This window comes from Eumetopias jubatus, unplaced genomic scaffold (assembly GCF_037043125.1).
Source record: "Eumetopias jubatus isolate StellerSeaLion01/CBP00866 unplaced genomic scaffold, mEumJub1_p1.0 scaffold_5, whole genome shotgun sequence".
Taxonomy (NCBI): domain Eukaryota; kingdom Metazoa; phylum Chordata; class Mammalia; order Carnivora; family Otariidae; genus Eumetopias; species Eumetopias jubatus.
The window spans coordinates 34094689-34101245 of NW_028274811.1; the positions used below are offsets into that span (position 1 = coordinate 34094689).

A 6557-nucleotide genomic window follows, 5' to 3' on the forward strand; every position below is an offset into this window, starting at 1 on the left:
CAGCAAGTCCTTATTCAATTCCAAAGCCAGTCCTAGGGGAAAAGAGGCTTCTACTTGTGACTATTTCCTTGCACTCCCCAGGCAACACAATCCTAAGTGAATCATTTCCATTTTATTATGCAACTTTTTTGAGCATTGCCATCCTCATTAGAGCATTTCACCAATATCACTCTACTCATTATGGGTATTTCAGCTTTCAAGATCATTTTATGTCCTTCAATCACCAGGATAGCTTCAATTAACATCCGATAACAAAGTAGTAAATACCCTTCAAATGGAAATTCTCTTGCCCAAAGTCCCAGTAGTCATTTCAGGGAAGCACTCACAAGCTTTTGTCCTAAGTCCTAGTCTAGGCTCCACGCAGGGCTCTCAACATAGAGAATTTGTCCCTGTCAGCACTCTAGCTTCCATTCCACACTCCGTGGCTCACTCAGGCAATCTTACTGGTTCTCATTTAGTATGTCCAATTAACCTTACCTGAAGGACTGATTTCCATGTCTTCTCTTTTACAATACTAAGGGAGATGTTCCCCAGTCAGGTACAATGTCTGTTCCCCAAATATAATCAGTTAAAAAAGACACAACCACTTCACATAAAGCTTATTCAAGCATACCAGTTCTCCTACAAAATTTTACCATAATTCTATCAACTCATATGTTCCTAACTATAGTCTCTATTAGGAAATTTTTTAAAATTTTTTTTAAAGATTTTATTTATTTGACAGAGACAGCAAGAGCAGGAACACAAGCAGGGGGAGTGGGAGAGGGAGAAGCAGGCCTCCCGCCGAGCAGGGAGCCCGATGTGGGACTCGATCCCAGGAGCCTGGGATCATGACCAGAGCTGAAGGCAGATGCCCAATGACTGAGCCACCCAGATGCCCCTAACTTTATGTTTTTATTAACATCTATAAGACTCATGGGGAGAAGTTGAGACAGAAAATTCGATGAGGCTTCCCAAACTGTTTTTTGCTTTTGCAACAATAAGTTTATATGGGATGCTCATGTGAAAGAGCATGTCCTAAACACAGCATTTACTGTGATCTAGGCGATGGGCATATTCAGTGGGTGAATATTGCAGTCGTCATAAAGCCAATCCCACATAACTTGCATATAAAGCGTATCAGTTGCTTCACCTGGGGTGTTCCACTTGGCATTTCTAGAGGGAGATGGATAATCCCTCTTTTTAGGGTAAACAGACCTTACAGTGGCTTTTACCCAGTCCACCAGGCTAACTGTTCCCTCAAGAATAACTTCTACTCTCTGAAAAACAAACTGAGGTTTCTAGAGGGGAGGGGGGTGGGGGGATGGGTTAGCCTGGTGATGGGTATTAAAGAGGGCACATTCTGTGTGGAGCACTGGGTGTTATACACAAACAATGAATCATGGAACACTACATCAAAAACTAATGATGTAATGTATGGTGATTAACATAACAATAAAAATTTTAAAGAAAAAAAAAGAATAACTTCTGCATCTCGATCATTTGCCAACTATAATTATTCCATAGTGAGCCATGGGTCCTGTATTAACCCAAACATGCTCTTCCATTCTGCAGCATTCAAAACCAAAAACATAGACCCCAGAGGAGTTATTTTCCCAATCCATTTCAGTAAAGGTTTTTCAGGAAGCTGATGATACCAATCTACAAGATAAAACAATTCCTTCACACTATGCCCCCTGGTTCCAGTAGTTTCCTGGTTTTTCCCACACCAACATTGACTATCTTGTTGATGACTAGAAGTCCTAAAGGGACTTTCTTTTGTCCCTGAACAATTTTTTTTTCCCTGGGATAGGAGTAGGTGGGCAGCTCTGAAGCTAGTGGCCCAAACTCAGATCAATGAAATGACTTTGGTCTGGCAGCAAGGTCTGACCCAGAATTCTCTTTTCTTGTCAGTTTAGTTATTACAAATAACAATAACCAAATGTTAAAAAACAAAATTCAGGGTGCCTGGGTGGCTCAGTTGGTTAAGCAACTGCCTTCGGCTCAGGTCATGATCCTGGAGTCCCGGGATCGAGTCCCGCATCGGGCTCCCTGCTCAGCGAGGAGCCTGCTTCTCCCTCTAACCTTCCCCCCTCGCATGTACTCTCCCCCTCTCTCTCATTCTCACTCTCTTAAAATAAATAAATAAATCTTTAAAAAAAAAACCAAAAACAAAATTCAACGGAGTAAATTTTAGGATCTAATTGGCTTTATTCAATGATTCATTAATCTAGCAACATCTGCAGCATCCTATCTAGCAAATAGAAAGGAGCTTTGCAAAGCTGTATAAAATGGAAGGATTTTATAGGCAGAAATGGGGAGGGACAATCAGCAAAAGAAAAGAAAGAATTGTTTCAGGCAAAGTCACCTTCTCTTAGGGGAAAGAGCAAGGGACATTTTTTTTTTTCCAAAACTTCTGATACTGTTCTCTTGCCCCTTTGCCTACTTCTCACTCTTATTTGCTATTCATGACATTTTCTTTGGTTGTTTATTGCCGAAGGCAGACACTTAACCAACTGAGATACCAGGCACCCCAGAGTAGGGGATCTTAGTAGGTAGATTACCTCATCTTCCTTTGGAAGATGGAGAGGGCCCATGTGACAGATTACCTCATTGGTGCTGATCAAAAAATTCTGACTGACCATTAAAGCTACATTTCTGGGAGAGGTTGAAACTGCAATTAGGTTAGGTATTAAACCCCAGTTTGGTGACTTTATTTAGCATAAGTGACTCCATTTTGGGCCTCTGGCTTTCCTTTTAACACAAGGGATTGAATATATTGCCTTTTTCCTTATTTGCCTTTCCTCATGCATTCAGTGAACCAGCTCCTCGTTGGATCCATTCCTAAATTCCATTGGCAACTGTACCTTTAGTAGCTGACTATAGCACAACTGCTGCTCTAGACCATGGGTGACTGTGTGGCCACACAGAAATCAAAGGTTCTTCATCCCTCACCCTTTCATCCTTTCTCTTCTAAAGCCACATGCTTCTGTGAGCCAGGGCCAGTCTAGCAAATCCCACTTCACTGACACCAACTCTTTTAAGGTTCTGAATACCCAGTTTCAACATGGGAAGAAATATAAGTTAATTAATCTGATTCATCAAGATTAGAAAAAACTGGAGAGTATGATAACTATTAAATAAGTTGAACATTTCAGAATCAGCTGGCCATGAGTACTACCAAAAATTCAAGGAAAAATAATTACAATCTTATACAAACATTTCCAAAGAATAGAAAAGAAAGAACACTCCATAAAAATGTAATTTGTTTAGCATAACTCTGATATCAAGAAAGGAAAATTAAAAGGCAATATCACTCATTGATATAAATTAAAGGGAGAAAAATCTCACCATTATCTTTATAGATACAGAAAAAGCATTTTTAAAAATTCTGTTTATTATGGAGTAAAAATCTCCTTAAACTAGGAATAAAAGGAAATTTTCTTAATCTTTAAATGATATGGGGCAGCTGGGTGGCTCAGTCGGTTAAGCCTCTGACTCTTGATTTTGGCTCAAGTCATGATCACAGGGTGGTGAGATCAAGCCTCATATCAGGCTCTGTGCCGGGCATGGAGCCTGCTTAAGATTCTCTTTCTCCCTCTACTCCTCCCCCACCTCCCCAGCCCTGCTCGCACTTGCAAGTGCACATGCACATGCCCATGTGCGTGTTCTCTCTCAGGAAATAAATAAATGAATGAATGAATAAATAAATGTTTAAATGATACGAAAACATTTATAGCAAAAAAACAATTGTAAGATGTTAGAAGCTTTCCTCTGAGATTAGAAACAAGACAAATGGCTTTTGGCTTTCGGCTCGGGGAGGCAAAGATGCAACTTTCTTCGGTCATCCCGAATCCGGGTTCATCCGACACCAGCCACCTCCGCCATGCCGCCTAAGTTTGACCCCAACGAGATCAAAGTCGTGTACCTGAGGTGCACCGGTGGCGAAGTCGGTGCCACGTCTGCCCTGACCCCGAAGATAGGCCCGCTGGGTCTGTCTCCAAAAAAGGTTGGTGATGACATCGCCAAGGCAACCGGTGATTGGAAGGGTCTAAGGATTACGGTGAAACTGACCATTCAGAACAGACAGGCCCAGATTGAAGTGGTACCTTCTGCCTCTGCCCTGATTATCAAAGCCCTCAAGGAACCACCAAGAGACAGAAAGAAGCAGAAAAACATTAAGCACAGTGGAAATATCACTTTTGATGAGATTGTCAATATTGCCCGACAGATGCGACACCGATCTTTAGCGAGAGAACTCTCTGGAACCATTAAAGAGATCCTGGGGACTGCCCAGTCTGTGGGCTGCAATGTAGATGGCCGCCACCCTCATGACATCATAGATGACATCAACAGTGGTGCGCTGGAATGCCCGGCTAGTTAACTACAAAGGAAAATGTTTCAATAAAGGATCATTTGACAACCAGTGGGAAAAAAAAAAAAGAAACAAGACAAATGCCCATTATTATATCTATTTAATATCGTACTGTAGGTTTTGGCTAGCATTATAAGTCAAAGAAATACAAGTCATGTGGATAGCAGAGGAAGAAGCAAAGTTGTTATTATTTGCAGATGATATTAAGGAGTACACAGAAAATCCAAAGTACCTACAGATAAAATGTTATAATTAAAAATGGTTTAGTAGGGTTGCAGAATTTGAAAAATTAATATCAAATTAGTTTATTTTACAAATGCAACAAAAAGAAGTTGACATTTTAAATAGATATAATTTACAATCATAAAAAGTCAAGTAGCTAGGAATAAGTATAACTAATAAAGTGTAACATCTATGTTGGGGAAATTATATGATTTTATAAAGAGATGTTAAGATGACTTACATAAATAGAGAAATATATAATGTTTGTGAATCAGAAGATTGAATATCTTAAAGTTATCAATTCTCTTCTCCCCCAAGACATTACTTTAAACATTATAATATTACTTTAACATTACGTTGAAATTTGTATGAAAGAATAAAAGTCAACAATAGCTAGGAAACTTCTTAAGAAAAAAGAGCAGGAAGAAAAAACCTGCCCTGCGGTGCCTGGGTGGTGCAGTTAATTAAGAGTTGAATTCTTGGTTTAGGCTCAGGTTTTGATCTCAGGGTCATGAGATCGAGCCCTACATTGGGCTCCAAGCTCAGAGTGGAGTCTGCTTAATACTCTCTCTGCCCCGGGCGCCTGGGTGGCTCAGTTGGTTAAGTGACTGCCTTTGGCTCAGGTCATGATCCTGGAGTCCCAGGACCGAGTCCCGCATCGGGCTCCCTGCTCAGCAGGGAGTCTGCTTCTCCCTCTGACCCTCCCCCCTCTCATGCTCTCTCTCTCTCTCTCATTCTTTCTCTCAAATAAATAAATAAAATATTTAAAAAAAGACTCTCTGCCCCTATGCTAGTGTGCGTGCTCCCTCTCAAGTAAATAAGTAAATCTTAAAAAAGAAAAAGAAAAAGAGGGGTGCCTGGGTGGCCCAATCGGTTAAGTGTCTGCCTTGGGCTCAGGTCATGATCTCGGGGTCCTGGGATTGAGCCCTGCATTAGGCTCTCTGCTCAACATGGAGTCTGATTCTCCCTCTCCCTCTGCTCCACCCCCTGCTCAGGCTCTCCCTCTCTCTCTCTAACAAATAAATAAAATCTTAAAAAAAAGAAAAAGAAAAAACTTGCCCTACTAATAATTATTAAGACTTGTTATAAAGTTATATTAAACAAGGTAGTCTGTTACTGATGCACAAACAGAAAATTTGACAAATATAATAGTTCAAAAATACTTATAAATATGTGTGTAACTTTGGACCATTAAAGAGATGGCAAGTCTAATTGTCTTGGTCTGCTACTCTAACAAAAAACCATAGACTGGTGGCTTAAACAACAAGACATTTATTTCTCACAATTCTTGAGCCTGAGAAGTCCAAGATCAGGGTGCCAGCAGACTAGGTTCTTGGTAAGGGCCTTCTTCCTGGCTTGCAGATGGCAAGGTTCTTAGTGTATGCTCACATGGCAGAGAGAAGATACCCTCAACTCACCTCTTCTTATAAAAGCACTAATCCTATCATGGGAGCCCCACCTTATGACCTCACCTAAACCTAATTACCTTGCAAAGGCTCCACCTCCTAACACCATCACCCTGGGAATTAGGGCTTCAGTGTATAAATTTGGAGGTGGGGAGGGCACAAACATTCAGTCCATACACAGATCAATGGAGAAAAGATGAAATGTTCAAATTAAGGGTTATCCATACAGAAAATATTAAATTGGGTCTTAATTTAAGAACTCCAAACTGATCTATGATTTAACTGTCCAAAATAAACATAACAAACAACTTCAAAGCTTTAAGGAAAAATATAAGTAGATATATTGTAACCCTCAGGGGTAGAAATAATTTCTTTAAAAAGATACTGACCATAGAATAAAAGATTAATAAATTTAACTGTATTAAAATCAAGATATCTTAAAACTGTAAAAAGGACAAGTCCTGAGAATGTCATGCACAGCATGGTGACTATGGTTAAAAATACTTTATTGTATATTTTAAAGTTGCTAACAGATTAGATCTTAAAATTTCTTACCACAAGAAAAAAATTATAAC

General features: G+C 39.9%; 1 pseudogene; it reads left to right on the plus strand.

The window, feature by feature from the left end:
* The first annotated feature begins 3850 nt into the window (after positions 1 to 3850).
* Positions 3851 to 4403, plus strand: LOC114202617 (large ribosomal subunit protein uL11 pseudogene; annotated as a pseudogene).
* The last annotated feature ends 2154 nt before the right edge of the window (positions 4404 to 6557 follow it).